This window comes from Hemiscyllium ocellatum, chromosome 13, assembly GCF_020745735.1.
Source record: "Hemiscyllium ocellatum isolate sHemOce1 chromosome 13, sHemOce1.pat.X.cur, whole genome shotgun sequence".
Lineage (NCBI taxonomy): Eukaryota > Metazoa > Chordata > Chondrichthyes > Orectolobiformes > Hemiscylliidae > Hemiscyllium > Hemiscyllium ocellatum.
The window spans coordinates 92,180,670-92,199,267 of NC_083413.1; positions in this window are offsets into that span (position 1 = coordinate 92,180,670).

The following is an 18,598-nucleotide window of genomic DNA, read 5'->3' on the forward strand; positions in this document are numbered from 1 at the left end:
TTATGGAACAATCACTGCCCACAATACATCAGATGTTGACTGTGAAATCCCCTGTAGAGATGCAGTAAAACATCCTGATAGCCTTTTCATGAAATAATTATTCCATATACCATTCTAATTACTTGCTACATCTGCATACTAACCCCGTGTGATGTATGTACCCGGGTGAACAAATGCCTTTGTACCACTGAGTTTTGTGATCTCTCTTCTTTTAATTAGTTTACTGTTGTTTTACCCTTCTGCCACAGCACAAACTTCGGTAGCTCATGTTATCCTCTTTCTGCTGAAGGTTTGCACACTAATCTTCACTATCTGTATCACATTACAGACTCTATACCTCCACTTGACATCTTATTGAATGACTATCTTGGTGGTTGAGCCAATTGAGTTTCATCCAATCAGTTCCCACACGAAAATCATTGACAGATTCTAAATAGTTTTTGATGTTGCTTTGATCTATGAGGCACTTCACTAAGTTAAAGATTTCCAACCCGAAAATAAACATTTTTTCCCATCTATCTAATTCCTGATAGTTACCCAGGGCTCCCCTGTTCCTGTGTAGCAACCTAAAAAGTAGGTGTGACCTACTCTTGTGATGCGTAATGTACTCAAATGGCTGAAGAACTTCATTCTATTCCTTTGTAAATCATTGAGGGGCAGAAAGGTATCCTCATGTCTCATTAAATCGATACTGAATGGCTAAATGCGATCTTCCTCACCTTCTGTAACAATATCGAGGGGTTGAGTGAGTGAACAACACATGAAGCAATAGCAGCAGGTGGCCATTCAGCCCCTCGAGCCTGCTGCACAATTCAGAATGCTCATTGCTGATGTGATTGTAATTAAGCATCCCTTTCCTGACTCTTCCCAAGAAACATTGATTCTCCTGTTCATCATATATATATATATATATAACTCTGCCTTGATTGTTTTCAGTAACCCAGTCTTCACTGCTCCTTGGGCATGAGAAGACCACAGGCCACACAATCCTAAAGAGAAAGGAACATCCCTGTCTCAGTCTGAAATAGGAATGCCCTTATTCTCAAAATGAGTTCCCCTCAAACCAATCATCATTCTTTTGACACAACGGTTAGGAAGAGATATAGACCATTCCGACCCTCAAACGTCCCCAAATTTCCATTAACCCTCGACAATCACATTCTGACCAGATGAACCTACACTGAAGTTAAAGGAATTCGCGGTACAAAATGTTCACAAGAGTTCAAGAAATTAGAACAGCAAACATTGAACAGTGCAGCACAGTAAGAGCCCTTCAGCCCTCAATGGTGTGCCGACCATTTATCCTACTCTAAGATTAAACTAAACTGCTGAGCCTTCATCCTATTATCACCTATGTGCTTATCCAAGAGTTACTTGAATATCCCTAATGTAGCTGATTCTACTACCATTGCTGGCAGTAAATTTCACGCACATAACACTACTTGTGTAAACAAACTGCCTCTGACATCTCCCCAAAACCTTCCTCAAATCACATTAAAATTATGTTTTCCTCGTGTTAACCATTTCCACACTACGAAAAAGGCTCTACTTATCCATTCTATCTGTGCCTTTCATCATCTTGCACACCTCTATCAAGTCACCGTTCATTCTTCTTTACTCTAATGAGAAAAGCTAAACTCCCTCAAGCCTTCTTCATAAGACATGCCCTAAAGGACAGACAACATTCTGGTAAGTCTCCCGTCTGCATCCTCATTAAAGCTTCCACATCCTTCCTTTAATGGGGCAAACAGAACGCAACACAATATTCCAAGTGTGATCTAATCAGGCCTCTATGGAGCTGCAGCATAACCTCGAAGCTCTTAACTCAATCCCCCAGTTTATGAAAGCCAACACATCATACACATTCTTAACAGCCCTACCATCTTGAGGGCTTAGGTAACTTTGGGGAACCGACAGACGTGGACCCCAAAATCCTTTTTATCCTCCATACTGCCAAGAATCCTACCTTTAACCCTGTAATCTGCACTCAAATTCAACATTTGAAAGGGACTCTCTCTTGAAAATAGGAAAATAGAACATAATCAGGCCACTTAGCCCATTGCTGTGTCATTGGATTACAGCTGAAATGTTTCTCACCTACTTTCTCCTGCCTTCGCCAAATGATTATTGATTCCCGAATTAATGAAAAGCTTATTCGACTCTATCTTAAAGAAACTGTGTACAGGACTGTGTGTGTTTGTTTGTGTGTCCATATCTGTATGTATATGTGTTGTGTGTTTAACGTGTCTGTGTATGTTTGTGTGTATCTCCCTGAGATGAACTCTTACCGTTTTTTGGGGTCAATCCATTGAAATTGAGATCAACCCCTCACCACCCCCACACCTTTTCGCCTGACCCTGTTAAGTTCACAGTTATACAATGCCACCCTCTGCTCGACTCCCCATGCCTTTGCACTAGAGTCAGTTTTTTTGTTTCTTTCATAGGACATCAAATACTGTCAATCTCTCGCATTGCATGGCTGTTTTGTTTTTCAAATAACGTCTTTAAAAGCACAGAGCAGTTTCTTCTGATACGTAACGATATCGTTCCTAAGGTATTACCACCACCACTGTCAGTTTCAGGACTTTTCAATCTTTTCTCATTTATAATTTGTAGGAGTATATCATAAAACATTTCAAGATAGTGAATGTGCAAAATATTCATTGCATCGACTTACAAATGGTTCCGTCAACCTTGTTTGGCTGCATTTGCGTGGAAATACTCTTTAATTTGTGCACTCCGTGTCATGAATACTCTTCAAAGACAAATTGCTTCCACACTGCAGAGCGACCATAGACATAACTTTACATGAACACTCTCCACTCTAAGGGTCCTCAGTATGATTATAATCCTCAATATACCAAACTGTGAGCGTGTGCGTGTGCAGATGGTTCTGTCAGCTTGGATGGCGCTATGAGCTGCCTCCCTCCCCCTCCCTCCCAGACTGAATTCTTGATGGTTGACACCCTGCAGTGCTGTCAACACAGATAAGTGTGAAGGCCAGCAGAGGGGGACATTGCATCTCTATAAACACCAGAGAGGCTGACAGATCCGCTGTGCACATGGACACACACATACACACAGAGACGATTACAGTCACGCAGACAAAACGCAGAGATGAAAACAGACACGCAAATACACAAAGAGATAAATGCAGACACACAGAGATGAATACAGATGCACAGGTGCACAGAGAGTTGAATACAGACGTGCAGCAAAACAAAACAAAACAGGCACACAGATACAAACAGAGACAAATACAGACAGGCAGATACATAACAGAGATGAATACTGACACGCAGATACACGTAGAGACGAATACAGACACACAGATACAGAGATGAATACAGGCACGCAGATACACACAAAGATGAATAGACTCACACCGATGCCCACAGGATTCAATGCAGACACAAGGATACACACAGAGATGAACACAGACACACACAGAGACAAACACAGACCCGCAGATACATGGAGAGGCGAATACAGACACACAGATAGTCACACATGAATGCAGATAGACTTAGAGAAGAACACAGACACGCAGATACAGACATGAATGCAGACACGCAGATGCACACAGAGACGGTTGCAGACACGCAGATACACACAGAGACACACAGATAGACAGAGAGACGGATAGACATGCACAGATACACGCAAGATGAATACAGATACGCAGATACACACAGAGACAAAAACAGACGTGAAGATACACATAGAGATTCGCAGATACACACAGAGATTAATTTAATGGCACAGATGAATACAGACATGCAGATGGACATAGCGATGAATGCAGGCACGCAGATGCACATAGAGATGAATACAGACACGCAGATTCAGAGATGAATGCAGACACGCTGATGCACACAGAGACGAATATAGACACACAGATACACGAAAAGACAAATATTGACACGCAGTTACACACAGAGACGATTAAAGTCACACAGATACCAACAGAGACGAATACAGGTACACGTATACACACGGATTTCAACACAGATAAACCGATATACGGAGACAAAAACAGACGCGCTGATACACACAGAGATACGCAGATACACACACAGACGAATAGACACACAGATAGACACTGAGATGAATACAGACACGCAGATACACACAGAGGTGAATACAGACAGTCAGTTGCACATAGAGAAGAATAGAGACATGCAGCTGCACACAGACACAAATGCAGGCACGCAGATAGACACAGAGACAAATACAGACATGCAGATACACAGCGATGAATGCAGAAACGCAGATACACACAGTTACAAAATCAGACATGCAGAGATGCACGGAGATGAATATGGATGCACAGACACACACGGAGACTGATGCAATCGCACATATAATAATGCAGGCACACAGAGACAAATACCAATATACAGATGCATATGCACACACAGATACCCAGTCATCAATACAACGCACTACACCCACTGCCACCCTGACGTTTATATAGACATCGGGAATCTGCCAGTGTTCATTTTTCACGTAGTGGCTTTCTCAATATTTCACTCACTCTGTGTGACTTGTGTCAATCTTTCTGCTGTTCCATAGGTAATTCTCTGCATCTCCTCTATATCTTTCATCCCTTTCCTTTAATGAGGTGGCCAGAACACGGTATTACAAGTGTGGTATTATGACACGGCGATGAACGCTTCTACTAATTTACCAAATACTTAGAAAAGCTCACCTCACTCATAATCTGTTAAAGTCGATTGACAGAGAGCTCGCAGATTCTGCTACTTAACAGGAAATAATATCAATGCATTCCTTAATTCTAAATTTGAACATTGAATAACAAGTTATTCCCAACTCTAAGTTCCCTTTTCTCTGAACTGTTTGTTATCTTCCTCCACCTTTAACAATATACTCTTCGAATTAAAGAAAAACTCTATTAAAATTACATAAACCAGACAGTGGCTGCAGTCTCCAATGGCCTCCTTCTTTCCACTGAATATCTCCCTGGCTCATGTTCTGTCTTTTAATGCAAGGGATTTTCGTCCAAAAAATGTATCTTGCACAGAGAATGCTGTTCATGGCAGACTCTCACGATGGTAGTTTACTCTCTGTATAACTTTCAAATTGCGCACCTCATTACTCCCTCAACATCAGCTCATCTCCTTGGTTTGATGTTGGCAAAACAATAAATTTAAAATCTGGCACGATTCCTGTGGACAGTCAGGATGCAAAGATCATCGCAAAATGCGCAGCAATCTCTTCTCACTTCCTATAGTATCCTCGGGCATATCCTGTTTGGCCAAATAAACCTATCTATCCATGTGTTTCTCAAATTTTTCAACACATCCTACTGTTCTAGCATATCCGCCTGTTTCATGCTGTCCTCAGAAACGTCAAGGTCCATCTCATTAGAGAGTACTCAGGCAAAACATTCAATAAGAATCTCCCCTACCTCCTCCAATTCCTGGCGCAAGTTCCCTGATCAGCCCTACTCTTACTCTGGCCATCCTCGTATTCCTCACATAAATGTAGAAGGTCTCAGGTTTTACTTCAGTGGTATAATGGTACATAATTTCAACTTGATTGGTTCAATTCGAATAGTTTTCAAAAGAGCAACCAAAGCTCAACATATCTGTTTCACAGTCAAATGTTACATAGTTTCAATTGTCCAATACACTCTGAATGTATTAGCTAGTCATATGACAAGTACTTGCAAGCTCTCAACGCACAACAGCATTCAACTTCACCACAGTGGGTTAAACAGTAGGATTATAGAACTGCAGCATAACCTCACAGCTCTGTAACTGATCTCCCCGGCTGAGAATGCCAAAACATCATACACCTTTTAAACATCAGCATCAGCCTGAATGGCAACTTTGAGAATCGATAGACATGGCCCCTAAGATCTCGCTGTTCCAGATTTCTCTCGATCTGCTACTAATCAGCTCAGTTCTGTCAATGTTCTGTTGCAACCTACAACAGCCCTCCATACTAACCACCAACTCCACCAAAGTTAGTGCCACCGGCGAATCTATGAACCCACCCTTCCAATTCTTCATCCAACTCTCTTGTAAAAAACAAACACAAAGAGCCGAGGTCCCAGAACAGATCACCAAACTGGTCACCAAGCTCCAGGCTGCACCTGATCCATCTACCACCACCTTCTGTATTCTGTAGGCCAGCCAATTAAGCATCCAGACAACCAGATCTCCCTTAAGGCATGCCTCCTTATTTTGTGAATGAGCTTACCGTGGATAACTTTATCAATCGCCTTGTTAAAATCCACATATGCCACATCCACTGCTCTAATTCATCAACGTGTTTTGTCACATCCTTAAGGAATTCAATAAGATGTATGAGGCATGACCTGCTCCTCACAAAGCCATGTTGACTGTCTCTAATCATTTATAATTTTCCAAATATTCATAAATACTGTCTCTCAAATCCCTTCCAATACTTTGCCCTTCACTGGTTTAAGACTGGCCAATTATCCCAGGATTATCCCTATTCTCTTTCTTGAACCAGTGAATAACTTTTGCCAGCCTCCTGCGATCTGGCACGATTCCAGTGGACAGTCAGGATGCAAAGATCATCGCAAAATGCGCAGCAATCTCTTCTCACTTCCTATAGTATCCTCGGGCATATCCTGTTTGGCCAAATAAACTTATCTATCCATGTGTTTCTCAAATTTTTCAACACATCCTACTGTTCTAGCATATCCGCCTGTTTCATGCTGTCCTCAGAAACGTCAAGGTCCATCTCATTAGAGAGTACTCAGGCAAAACATTCAATAAGAATCTCCCCTACCTCCTCCAATTCCTGGCGCAAGTTCCCTGATCAGCCCTACTCTTACTCTGGCCATCCTCTTATTCCTCACATAAATGTAGAAGGTCTCAGGTTTTACTTCAATCGTACCCACCAAGGATTTGTCATGCACACTTTTATCTCTCCTGAGTTCATTCTTCAGTTCCTTCCGTTCTAGAGCCCTGCCTAACCCTTGCGTCCTCAACCTTATGTAAGCTTCATCCTTCTCCTGACTAGATGTTCTAAAGCGCCTGGCACAACGAAGATATGGAGCTGTAAATGGATGGGAGTTGCACATCCTGTCACTTCCAGCATGGGCTACAAGTTTCCTGACAGTGGGCAGTGATCAAACGCAGTGTTACTGAGCAATGCACTGGGATGGTGGACACAACTCTACATGCTGGAGTGTACCTGCTCCTGGTTTACAGAACTATTCACTGCACAGCTCCCCATGGACTGATGCAGTTTGCACAGTCTGTACAGATTGCTGGTTTGTATTGAGCACTACACTAAACTCGTCTGCATAGTGCTTCACGCTGAATAGATATCTCATCTGGATGATGATGTCTGATTCTGTGAGGTGGATTTGGTATCGGACATAACTGACCATTTGAGCTGATCTGTCAGCATATTTATTTTATGTTCTTATTATTGCTATTGGAGACGCCAGCGTCTGACTCCTCCAGCTAATCATATTTCTCTGAGAAGAGCCATGTTTATTCAACTTGTTGATCAAATAATCATCCAAATATAACACGAATATCCGTCTTTCTGTACCTTGACCTGACCGTTGGTGCTCATATCCCTGAATCCCCGGGGACATAATTATGAAATCTATAAACAATGTCCAAAGTGCATGGCTTATGCTCTTCTATACATCACGGTTGTGGGTCCTTAATGTGTCAAGAACTGACACTGTGAAGCTCAGAAACAATGAAATTGTGTGTCTCAGGCTGTTCAATTCCTGGTGTGTTCCATGTGGTTCTCCATAGACCGTGGAGTGTGTGTTGGGCTGTTGTTCACTTCCCGGTGTGTCCAATGTAGTGCTCCCTGGTGGACCGGGGGTCCCAGCAGCTTTGAACCGTGTTCTGTGCCTGTTCACTGAACATCTGTGTTTGTCCCTCTCAGCTGATCATGCGGTCAGTTACACGAGGAAGCCCCCCGAGTATTATTGTTAAGTACCAGGCATCGAACCAGTAACTGAGGGGCTCAGGACTGACATCTGTTATTGAAACGTTAGTGCAGAGGCTGGGGTTGGTTTGCTGGAGGTTGTGCTGTAAACTGCCTCAGACATTCAGAGAGACCTGAGCATTTGGTGACCCAACTCTAGATGGAGCACGGAGACTGTAACTACAGCATCTGGGTCTGTAACTTGAATAACAAATGGAGCAGAGGCTGCCGAGAGGGGAAGTTCTGAAACCACGCAGTGCGTGTGTCTGGGGAAAGAGATCTGCTGGATCGACCTGAGGTTTTTCAGGAACAGCTTTCCAAGCTCCACTTAACCCAGGAGCAGAGAGTAAGGGGCCCTGAATGAACAAGGAGCTGGTCACATAACGGTGTCACCTCCTTCAACACAACCTCCAGCTTCACACCAGGGGGAGGATGGTGCTACCAGTGGCTTTTAGGGCCACAGTTTCATTCATCTTCTATGTTACTGAACTTTCCAGGCAGGAGTCGGTGACTGCTCCATCATCTCTCCGATCTCAACATCAGTGTCGTCATTCAGCGACGGAGGATATATTTGGTGGATGAGAGCAATAGGCCCGCTGGAAACATCAGGCAGCAGGGGAGCAGGGTGATGGAGCAACATTTTCCATGTCTCAATGGCTCAGAGTGAACCCTCCAGTACACACGGTATCACCAAGTCCTGTAATCTCTCTGTATTTCAGTAACATACTGCCTGCCATTCTCCCTGGAAGAAAATGACAGGTTATATACGACGTTAAATCCCACCTGCCAAACTTTTATCCATTGATTAACCGGTCCATATACATTTACACCTCTATAACTTCCATTAATAATTTAATTTCCTGCTTATATTAGTTCCATTGGCAAGCTTAGTTACAGTAAATTTGTTCCACTTCTCTAGATCATTGATATAGATGGTAATTAGATGAAGACCCTGCACTGGTCACTGTGTGACCCTACTGGTTACATTCTTTTAAACTGATTATATCTGATTTATCCGAAGTGCCTGCTTTCTGTCCGATAACCAGCCTTTCCCCATTCCTATGTTGCCCCATTCGAAGGGCTGAATAAGGACGAGGAAGATCAGTCAGCAATCCAGCCCCTCCACCATTCGTCTGTCCTATATCCAATGCTCCACCATTGAATACAATCATTTCTGATGTCAGCCTGTTCCACCATTGAATACAATCATGGCTAATGTCAGCCTGCTCCACCATTGAAGACAAACATATCTGATGTCAGCCTGCTGCACCATTGAATAGAATCATGGTTGATGTCAGCTTGCTGCACCATTGAATAGAATCATAGCTGATGTCAGCCTGCTTCACCATTGAATACAATCATGGCTGATGTCAGCCTGCTCCACCAATGAAAACAATCATGGCTGATGTCAGACTGCTCCACCATTGAATACAATCATATGTGATGTCAGCCTGCTCCACATTGAATACAATCATGGCTGATGTCAGACTGCTCCACCATTAAGTACAATCTTGGCTGATGTCATCTCTCTCTCAGTCCCACTTTCCGGCCCACTCTCCATATCCCTTCAGTTACTCAATATCCCAGCATCAACTGCACTCTGGAACAGTGAATTACACAGATTTACAATCCTTTGAGAGAAGTTCTGTCATCACTGTTTTAATTCCGCTCCACTTATCCTAAAACTATGATCTCTTGTTGTAGATTGTCCCACATGAGGAAATACCCAATGCATATCGACATTATCAATCACCTTTAGCATTGTCCAGACCTCATTGACATCTCCTCGAATTGTTCTAACTCCAAAGAGTATAGGCCTGAACTGCTCAATCTCTCTTCAGAGGACAAACTCCTTATCTTTGGAATCAGTCAGGTAAATCTCTTTTGAACTGCCTCCAAAGTAATTACATCCCTCCTGCAGTCAGGACACCAAAACTGTACACAGTATTCAATTGTGATCTCACAAATGCCTGGCATTGTTGCAGCAATACCTCCCTCGCTTTATAATTTATTCATGCAGAAATAAATGCCAACTTTGCAGTTGCCTTTCTTATTATCTGTTATACCTGCATCTGTGTTTTTTGCGATATGGGTGAGGATACCAGATCCCTCTGTACCTTAACACTCTGTAGTTTTCCTCGTGTGGGCAGCACGGTGGCACAGTGGTTAGCACTGCTGCCTCACAGCGCCTGAGACCCGGGTTCAATTCCGTGTGGAGTTTGCACGGTCTCCCCGTGTCTGCGTGGGATTCCTCCGGGTGCTCCCGTTTCCTCCCACAGTCGAAAGATGTGCGGGTCAGGTGAATTGGCCATGCTAAATTGCCCGTAGTGTTAGGTAAGGGGTAAATGTAGGGGTATGCGTGGGTTGCGGGTCGGTGTGGACTTGTTGTGCCGAAGGGGCTGTTTCCTCACTGTAAGTAATCTAATCTAAGTTGCCTTTCTGTTACACTGACCAAAATGACCGCATACTTTTTATTGTTTCGTTTCATCTGCCAAATAAAAGCCCAATCTATCCTTAACCATTCATTACAATTTTTCACCTGAGTCAGTGTATTCTGAAAAACTGATTATGTCCATCCCCTCAAATAAGTGGTAGTATTGATTGCTAATAGTTGGGGTCTGGGGACTGAGCACTATGGTATTTTTGGAAACAAAAAATGAACCAGTTATTCCATCTCACTGCAATTCTTTGGTTCGCCAATCCTCTATCCAAGTAAACTTCTAACCATATACGATCTTATTCCGCAGATCAATCTTTTGTGCACACGTTATTCAAAGTCAACTGCAAGTCCTGATTTTACATCTCCTGGACACCCATTATGCTTTTGTTTTTCACATTATTAAAGACTCAAACAAATAATGAAAATACGATTCATCCTTTGTATGATTATGTTGATTCTGATGGATGGATTGTGGTTTGACTCTGTAAATGTCCTTTCATTAATTCCTGAATAATCGATTTTAACAATTTTCTTAAATTCCAGTAGTTTCCTTGCTACTTTATATTCCATTGTGAAGGTAATAAGCTTGAATTCTCACCTCTATATATTCTCTTCCTTCCCTCCAATCCTGTACAATTGGCACATGGTGTGAAATGACTGACTCTGGTTGCTGTGTAAGAGGCATGAGTGGCTGAATGGACTCATTCTCTTTCCTGTAGACAAAATCAATGGGCTGACGTCAAAACAAAATCAAAACAAAGCATAGATTAAACCGAGCTGAACCAACGCAAATTAAGTTAAATTACATGAAGTTACAACACCCAGCACAATCCGACCAAAGTTCCCCATCACCGGTAGCATAAGTTGCCATGCCCGTATTTGTTCAGAATTCTTCCTCTCAGAGGCCTTTGGGCCAACAGACTCAGCCCTCACTGTTACACAAATGCCCTGACCAATATAGCTAATAAAACTATGTCTATATGGTTGAGATAGGTCCGCCACGTCCTATAAGAATGTTCCTTTTTCTGGTGTCCATACGCGTAAGGAAGTCCAGGGAGTGGGCTCCATAACTAATCTACACCACGATCAGAGTCCTGGGAGGTTTCCTGGAACCCAGTTCGTCAGAATGTTCTTCCTCGCACAAAATGAAAGAATACTAAACAATTTCTTCCCATGCAAGTCCAAAGAGGGAAGGTTCAACGAACCCAGGAGGAGGGGCACCAGATTTGCCTTGACCTCGGGTCCCAAAACCCCTTCCAAACCACTTTCTATAGTGCACCAATACCTACAAAGTTTGTGGCATGATCACAAGCAATAAGTAAGAGTACCAACACCTATTGTACATTTGGGGCACATTGGGGATGCTCGTGTCTTAAATTTTACAAGCTGCTATGGTGTCAATTAAACCTCGTGGAGTACCTTCAACTGCATAGCCTACGTTCTATTGCAAATTGAAATCCTCCTTACGGTCTCCCAAATATCTTCGCACTTTTCTGGTGAGATTTCCACCCAGAATTCCTGAGCCCATATTCCATACAGCCACTCTATATCCTTTGAGACACTAACTCTTAATAAATGATAAAGGTTGCTGACCAAGAGAGCACCTGTGGACCGAAGCACTCTTCTCTCCATTTCCAACTTATAGTGACTAACCATTAATGTAGCCTTTCATTCTGTATAAAATTCCTCATCTGAAAGTAACGAAAGTGGCCCCTCCAAGATAACTCATATTTCTGCCTCAGCTGCTCGAAAGCCATCCTGACCACCACGTCAAATAATTCTCCCAAACAGGAAACTCCTCTGGACTCCCAGAGCCGAACGCCAGAAGCCATCAATACTAGCTGGCATCCTCCCAATCCTACAATGGGAGTAAAAGGGGAAGTTATTTTTTTGTAAATTGCCCTCACATTTTCGCATCATTTTCCATGCTTTAACTATGTTAAGGACAATTAGATTTCTACAATGGTCCATAACAGTCCTCATCTTGTCCATGAACAACAGATTAATGCGGGGGCATTTTGCCTGGGATGCCTCACTGTCCAGCCAAACTGACTGCGGCCTTTGCAAGCCCAATCAGCCACATACAATTGCAGGGAACTTAGTGGGTATTTCTTAAAGTCCAGAAGATTCACACCCCTCATCTCTGCAGAAGCTGCAATTTGGCGACCTTCAAAAGAGGCCACCTGTGGTTCCTGATAAACGAGCTTAACGAAATGTAAAGCCTCCATAGCACCGGCTTGTAGAGCATCAAAAGGACCATTCACATGGGATAGAAGAAACAAGGAAGTACATTCCTATTAACCGGAGGTGTTCGATCCAACAGGATATCGGAATATCTTCCCAGAGTTGAAAGTCCTGTCTTATCTTCCCGAGCACCTGCACGCAGTTTGCTTTATATAATTGACCGAAGGCCAGTGTGATAAAAATGCCAAAATAGAGAAAGCCTCCGTGTCACCATCTGAAAGGGAAACAGATTTCACCCCCGTATTCAAAAAACACCCCAACAGGCATGGCCTCCGATTTTATAAAATTGATGTTATATCCCGAGAAAGATCCAAATAAATCAATCACTTCTATTAAACTGGGCACAGATATCATCGAGTTAGTTAGAAAGAGAAGAACGTCATCTGAATAAAGCATGCTGCTATGTCTTCCTGACCCTACGACCCGTTCAGTCATATTGGGACCCCTCTGGAAATACTCTGTCAATGGCTCAATCACCAGTGCAAATAATAATGGTGAAAGGGGCACCCTTTTCTGCTGCCTCTGGCAAGGCTAAAATTATACCATTAGACTTTATTCCATTAGTGAGATTTGCTGCTGCTTTTGCGACACTATATAAGTCTACCATCCACCAGCCAAAGGCACACCTCCAAGGCCAAACGGTTCCAAGAGATTAAAAAAAAAGGTATGGCCACTACACCCAATCAATGCTTTCTCTGCATCCAGGGAGACTGCCAAGCCCGGAAACGACCTTGCTGGCACGCCTGAACCATATTTAGCACTCTCCTAATATTAATAGGGGACCAGCGACTCCTTATAAAACCTGTCTGGTCTTCTTTCACATTGAAGGACAAGATCTTCTCCAGCCTCGTCGCTCGTATTTTCGACAAAATTTAAAAGAGCACGCTTAATAACAGTGTAGGCCTATACAAATGGGCAGTCCTCTGGGACTTTCCCTCTCTTGAGCATAAGATAAATATTGGCTTCTCTCAGAGAGGATGGGAGGCAGTCTTGTATACAAGAATAATTGAATATATCCAACATTGGCCCAGCCATCATATCTATGAACTCTGCAAGCCATCTGGGCCAGTCGGTTTGCCACTCTGGAGCTGCCTTATCGCATCCTGTATTTCTTGGATTGTCAGAGGGCATTCAAAAGAGACTCCTGCTCTGAAGTTACACCTGGGAGGTCCATGGTCTTAAAAAGGACTCCGTCTTCACCAATCTGTCCACACAATCCTCTGACTGGAGTAACCCAGAGTAGAACTTTCTGAATGCTGCATTAACCCCTTTGGGATTGCAGGTGATAGTACCAGCACCCGCTCAAATGGATGTAATAGATTGGGGCACTCTTCATTCTGGCCAAGTGACCCAAATACCTTCCCAGTTTAGCACCATACTCGAATAACCTCTGTTTCACAAAGGAAATTCCCTCTTTGCTGTCTGGGTGAGCACAATGTTCAGAGCAGCCCGGACGGCTGTAATCTGCTGCAACTTAGTTCCAGACAGTCTGTCAAAGTATGCTGTCTCAGCTGCCTTCAGCCAAGCCTTGAGCATACCGTACTGCTGTCTCTTCTGCCGCTTCAAGTCATCAATTGAGAAATAATCAAACCCTTTGCATAGGCCTTGGCAGTATTCCAGAACACAGATGGATTACTGACTGTACCCAACTTGATGTCCCAATAAAAACTTAAATTGCCGTGAACTACTCGATGAATTTGCTATCTTTCATGGGGCAAGGATACATGCGCCAGTGCTGCCAGCCTGTCCCATCGCCATCGGCCTTAACATCCACGTACACTGCTGCATGATCAGAATTTTGCAGGGCAGCACCGAATTTAAAAAGGCCAATGGGGCAAAACATATATCAATCCTGGTATTGTACTTACGTGGGTTAGCAAAAAGGTGAAATCCCTACCTTCAGGGTGAAGACATCTCAAACTTCCACCAACGCAGCTCCCTGTTCAGGTCCACCAGCTGCCTTGATGGTGGAGAAATACCCGTGAGACCCCTTGACATCCTATCCACTTCGGAGTCCATAAGTTGGTGAAAGTCTCCGCTTTTATTGTACGATGTTTCCCAAAGATCATCAAGCTGGAGATTGCATCCAGTAGAAATTTGAGGGGGTGTGCTGGGGGCAATATTACACAGGGTCGCATCCATTATTTAAAGCTTTAAGGATCAGATACCACTCACGTTCGTCCTTAATTTGGTCAAATAGCTGAAGTGGACGGTTTGTATGGATGAGTGAAGCTACTCCTCTACTTTTCGAATTACAGGATGAAAAAGACTGCGGACCGAACCTTCCCTGCTGTAACTTGAAGGGCCCCTTAACAGTGAGATGTGTTTCTTGCAGCAAGGCTACATCGACCCCTTCCTTTCTGAGGCTTGAAAATATCTTTTTTCTCTTCATCGATGAGTGACTCTCCTTAACGTTCCAAGTGCACCATTTAAACGAGCGGTTAGCCATAGCCATCCAAAGCAACCCATGACCCACTAGGAGAAGAGCCGCATTTATAGCGTGACAAGTGAAAGCAGTAAACAGTTTATTAAAAACTTGAAATAATATCCAAATCAAAACTTCTAACAACTATTTCTACAATGAACCACCATATAACACAAGTAAGTGGAGACTTGCCCCCCTTCCTGCAGACGGTGTTCGTATTACCCTTTAATCACCCATGGCTCCTCGGAGCTGTGGCCGCTCTCCAAACCCAGGCAAAACAAAGTTTAAAAAATGTTGCACACGTCTTACAACACGAAAATTAAAAGCGGGCATTCAACCCGTCCCATCCATACTTTGACCTGAGGCAGTCCTGGTGAAACAAAACGTAACCACTCCCACAATCCCCAAACCCCCTTTCCCATTCCGAGCTAAGTGAGAGAAACGAAACGCAAATGATAAAAAATCAAAGGATAATGGGAATGGAGGAAGAAAGTAGAAGAGAGAAAAGGCAAAAAATGGGACATCCACATACTAAAAAAAAACGCGAGGTAAACCAGGCAAACCCCAGAGTATTCAAAGAGAATGTAATTGTCCATATTATTTGAACCAGTCAGTCTATTTTAAGATGTATAGGAAGTCCTTTGCACTTTCCAGTGAGTCAAAATTAAACACAGACCCTCCACGGCTGAAACATAAGATTGCCGGATATCCTACCAGAACATTGACATTCCTCTGCCTCCTTTTTGCCTTATGAAAGGCCTGCCTCTTGCGGATCACAGCCGTAGAAAGGTCTTTGAAAAACATAATTCGTGATCCTTTGTAGATCAGAGCCTATGGATCCTTCCCCAGAGCTCGAGAAGCTGACAGCACTTTTTTTCTCTCTATCGTGCTCGACTTGCACTTGACAGGGTGGGGGTGCTGGTATGATCCGGTCTTGCACACTGCAACCCGCTGGGCCCACTAGACGTGCACCCAGTCTGTCCTTACTTCCAGCTTCAAATATTGTATGAGCCATTGCTCCAAGAAGCTGACGAGCTGGCCTTCTTCTCCTCCTTCTGGCAGCCCGACCAGGCTGATGTTCTTCTGACGACCCCGAGTTTCGAGGTCGTCGACCTACTCTATTAAGGCCGTAACCTACCACTCCAGCGCTTGGACCCGACCCGCCGACGATTCTGCTATTGTTTCTGAAGCCGCAGTCCGCTGTTCGACCTCGATGATGCAAGGCCCGAAACACTTCGTCTCCTGTTCCTGCTTCTGCAACTTGGCCAAGGTCAGTTCCAATCTTGTTCGGGTCTCCTCCATCGCCGAATCAATTTTCTCTCGCAGGCTCTAAACTCCCAGACCAGGCTCTACTTCACAGATAAGTCCCCTGCGGCGTTTGCAGAGGTTGACGTCACAGCCGCTGGCGTATTCATTGCTGCTGTGATCCTCGTGGTCCTTTCTCCTTAGTCATCTTCCTTACTCACTTAAAATGGGAAGAGCAATACTGGGTATCAAAAACGACCGATTTTACCACAATAGAGAAAAAAGAGAGGGTGAATGCATCACTTTGTGTGGGTTCTGGTGCAGAGCTCAGCAGGGCAGGGCTACTGGATTGCCGCCATCATGGATCTCACTCTAATAATCACTGTTAAAAAACCTATTTTGAAATAGTTTGAAGATGTTTCTTGCAGGGGGAGACATTTGAGAACTATTGGATGTGATATAGTTGGATATTCAAGTGGATGTTTAAGAGTTTAGAAACCGAATAGTAAATGAAATTGAAACAAGGTGGTTCAGGGGTGACTTTTGGAAATGGAAAGGTAAAATGAAGGTGGCCTTCAGTTAACGGAAATTGGAATATCGATGTAAAGGCGTTCTGCAAAGATTGCATGCAGTGTGGATGAGATTATACATGTGCTCTGTACTGTTTCAAAGAAAGAGAGGTGATCTCAGGGAATCTTAGAAAATTCACCCCCGGAGATCCAAGATGGCGGCGACTCAGCAAGTCTGAGTTTACAGTGCTCTTCCCAAAACCTGGGTAAGGTGAGTTACTCACCCCCACCACACTTACCAAACCACCCAAAAAAATTTTTATAACCTTAATTAGCTGCTTACTATTATATTTAAGCAGTTTAATATTAAGTGGATAATGAGTAAACCAAAGGGATCCCGCAGCTCTCAGAAAACAAAGACCCCTCCCCCACCCTCCTCTCCTCCTCCAGCTGCAGCTGATGTAAAAACAGGCCTTGAAGAGATGATTGCCAGGCTGGAAACGACACTCGTCAATTTCATTGTAGAATCCAGACAGAGATGGAATGCATTCGAAGAAAAGCTACAAAAGCACAGCCAGGCTATTGAGGAATTGCAGGGCCGAGTGGAGGGGGCGGAGCTAAAGGCCACGACCTCCGAGGCTGCAGCACAAACAGCTGCAGAACAGGTGCGAGCTCTGGAGCAGAGAGTCCGGGCCTTTGAAATCTACATGGATGACCTGGATAATAGAAATCGGAGAAAGAATATCCGTCTTCTGGGCCTCCCTGAACAAGAAGAGAAGGGACAGTTAGTAGTATTTCTGGAGCGATGGCTGCCCCAGCTTTTAAACCTGGGGGCTGAAACTGACCGGGTAAGGGTGGAGTGGGCCTACCGGGTCGCAGCACGCGGATCTGGCCCAAACCAGCGCCCACGCCCGGTCCTGTTCCGGCTGCAGAGTTATAGGGAGAGGCAGATACTCCTGGACGCCTCCAGAAAGCTTGGAAAGGATCCTAAAGCTATGATTCATGAAGGATCCAAGATTATGTTATTTCAGGACTTCTCCCCGGCTTTGGCACGAAGGAGGAAGGCGTTTGATGAGGTGAAGAAATGTCTAAGGAACTTAAATATTCAATACACCTTACGCTACCCAGCGACGTTATGCTTTAACCACGAAGGATCCGAGTATAATTTTAGATCACCAGAAGAGGCTAAGGAACTTTTAGACTCGTTTAAATAAATCGTAAGAGACAATTTATGTTGGCTTGCCTCTTCCACACTCCGTGGGGAGAAATGGATACTTTACTTTACTTTTGCTTCTGGGAGCAGGGTTGTCTTCCCTTGCTATTTTATGTTATTATACTTAACTGTAATTTGTTGGAGTTGTAATTTTATAGTTATGTGTGTTTGTACGTGGCATTGATGCTATCAGATATACTCAGGTATGGGTGGGGAGGGGTGGGGGTGGGGCGCTCACTGTTAACTCTAGCTCGGTATTATATCTAAATCCTATTAAGGAGCGCCCGGGTCAAGGGTGGGACACTGTTTGGGAGAGGATATGGTGAACCTTTAGAAAGGAAGTAAGGCCCCCTGAGAACAAGGGGGAGGATCTCCATTTAAACATTTTTTTTTTGTTCTTATTGTTTGGAAATAGTTTCCTTTTTATTATACTGTTATGAGTGTATTAGAGAACATTTTCTCTTGTTTGAAGGATGTAAGTGACTCAACTATACACTCTGGATAATTGTGGATTAGATTAGTAGTTAACTGAGTTTCATTGTTTTTCTTTCGTCTTTAGTATCATTCCT